At 79.0% G+C, this 2,500-nt stretch overlaps 1 non-coding gene across 1 annotated transcript; it reads right to left on the bottom strand.

Annotated features, from left to right (window-relative positions):
• Positions 1-9: 9 nt before the first annotated feature.
• On the bottom strand, positions 10-162 carry LOC141938677 (5.8S ribosomal RNA). The gene has a single exon (XR_012627346.1). It is a non-coding gene; the product is annotated as a 5.8S ribosomal RNA (ribosomal RNA).
• Positions 163-2,500: the final 2,338 nt, after the last annotated feature.

Raw genomic sequence — 2,500 nt, 5'->3', positions numbered from 1 at the left:
ATCGTCAAGCGACGCTCAGACAGGCGTAGCCCCGGGAGGAACCCGGGGCCGCAAGTGCGTTCGAAGTGTCGATGATCAATGTGTCCTGCAATTCACATTAATTCTCGCAGCTAGCTGCGTTCTTCATCGACGCACGAGCCGAGTGATCCACCGCTAAGAGTTGTCTGCCTTTCGGCACCGCCCCGCGCGCGCGGAGGGGCCGGGACCGCTCCCGCAAAAGCGGCCCCTTCTCTCGGAGGACGGCCCGCCGCCCGCCCGCCCGCCCCCCTCCGCACGCGCGGAGGGGGCACGCGACGACGGCGAGCGACGGTCGCGCCTCGCCTCGGATGACCGTACCAGCACACACGGAGAGAAGGAAGGAGGGATGGAGGGGGCAAAAGGGAAGGAACGGTTACACTCCGAACGGCAAGGGCCGGGGAGCCCGCGCTCCCGACCGACCTGGGGAAAAACAAGCACCTTGCTCGCTTCGGAGGCGGCCCAGGCGCCCGGGCTCGGCCCGGCCTCCGCACGGAGGGCCGCGGCGCGCCCGACCGCGCCCAGCCTGCCCGCCTCTCGCTCGGGGGGGGGTGGGGGCCAAACACGCATGCTTGCCCGCCGCCCGGGCAGCAGCGGGGCGTGCCCCCGCTGGCTCCGCGCGCGCCTCCGCGCCGCCGAGCACCGCGCTGCGACAGCCGGCTCTCCCCCGCGCCCCAACCCCGGCTCGCCCCGCCGGGAACTCCCCGCGCGGCGCCGCCGCCGCACCACACCGGACCGGACGGGCCGGCCACCGCCGGAACCCGAGACGGCGACTCGCCGCCGCCGCCGCCCGGCGCTCCGCCGGACCGCCGCCCGGCCACCGCACCGCAACGGCTGCCCTCCCCGAAACCGCCGCCGTCGCTTCTCGTCTCGGCCCCTTCCGCAGGCACGCGCCAGGCGAAAGGCGGACGCCGCTGAGCCGGGGGCGACGCCCCCTCTCCCCGCTTCCGCGCGGAGAACGGGACGGGGAACGCCCCTCGGCCGCCCACCCGGCCTCACCTGACCGACACCGGGAAAGGCGACTGCGAAGCGACGGGCACGGCCCGGGACAGGGACGGCCGCGCGGCCGGCACCGGGCAGCCGCCGGCCGACACGCCGAGCAGCGGCGGCGCCGCCGCCGTTCGGGCCCGGGGCTGCGCCGCCCCTTCCCCCGGCGGCTAGCGGCTGGACGCCGGCGGAGCCCCCCCTTGGCCGGGGCGTGGGGGGGGGGGTGCGCGGGCAAGGCGCGGAGCCACAGCGCGCCGCTGCGCGCCGCCGGAGACGCGGCGGCCCAGCGAGGCCGCCCCGCCCGGCGAGACCCCACCGCGGGGAATCGCCATCGCCCCGGCAAGAGAGCCCACACTCCCCTCGCCGGGGTTCCCCCGTTTCGAGGCAAGACAGGCCCGGCCGCGGCCGGACCAGCGCCGCGGCCTCTCCGTCGAGACCGGACCGCGGAGAAGGGGGGGCAGGGGGGACACCCCTCCCCGGCGCGGCTGCCCGAGGGACAACCCCCAGCACGGGCGGCGGCCGCCGTGGCCAGGGCCTGCGCGGGAGCAACTCCCGCCCCTGGAGGCTCAACCGCCGCACGGCCGGGGGCCCGGCCCCGCGGGTGTCGCACCGCGCCGCCCGAGTCTTTAAACCTCCGCCCGGCTCCGCGGCCTTCGACCCCCGGGCTCAGCCGAGGGAGGGCCGCGGAGGCGCGGACGCTAGGTACCTGGCCCTGGGGTGAGGGAAACGACCTGAAGGGCCCCGCGGGGGTGCCTCCCCCGCTGCCGCCCTCGGGGGAGCGTCCGCCCGCGGGGGCGCGCCCGACATCCGCCGCCACCACCACGTCCTCCTGGCCCGGGGCCCGGGGTTTCCCTCAGTAGCCCGGCGCTGCGCCCGGGAGGAGAGCCGTGGCTCGGGCCGCCCGCTGGCGCGCGGGAACACGGCCCGGCGCGGCGCCTCGCCCGCCCAAGGCGGGCGCCACGCGCCAGCCCGGAACGCCCGGCGGCCTCGGCCCTGCGCGGCCGGCCGGCCCCGGCGGGCTTGCTCCGCAGCAGCCCGCCGCGGTGGTGCGGGAAGGGCCGGGGGAGCCGCCTCCCCCGACCCCGCGAGGCGCTCTCTCGCCGCCCGCCCCTCTCGCCGGGCTCGCGCCGGCCGCGCCCAGCCCGTCGCCACCGCTGCTCTCGCCGATCCCCTCCCGCCGACGCGCCCGAGCAGGCTTCCTCCGCTCGGCCGGCGGGGGGGTCGCGCCTCACGCACCCCGCGCCGGCGACCATCCCCCTTTCCCCCTACACACCGCCGCTCGCGCTCGGACCGACGGCGCCCCGGCACTCCGGGAGGGCCCTCAGCCTCCACCCCCCCCCGCCTCCCCGGTGGTGGCAGCGGACTGCCGTCGGGTGAGGCTGCGGGGAGAGGGGTTCGGGTCCCCGGAGCCGGACGCCCGCCGGCGGCGGAGCCCAGCCGAGGCGAGAAGCAGGGTGTGGCGCGGCGGGGGGGGCGCGCGGCGGCCCCGACACCGACC

This window comes from Strix uralensis, unplaced genomic scaffold (assembly GCF_047716275.1).
Source record: "Strix uralensis isolate ZFMK-TIS-50842 unplaced genomic scaffold, bStrUra1 scaffold_242, whole genome shotgun sequence".
In the NCBI taxonomy this organism is placed as follows: domain Eukaryota; kingdom Metazoa; phylum Chordata; class Aves; order Strigiformes; family Strigidae; genus Strix; species Strix uralensis.
Note: the sequence above shows the minus strand (reverse complement) of the source record. Positions and strands in the feature narration are given on the sequence as shown.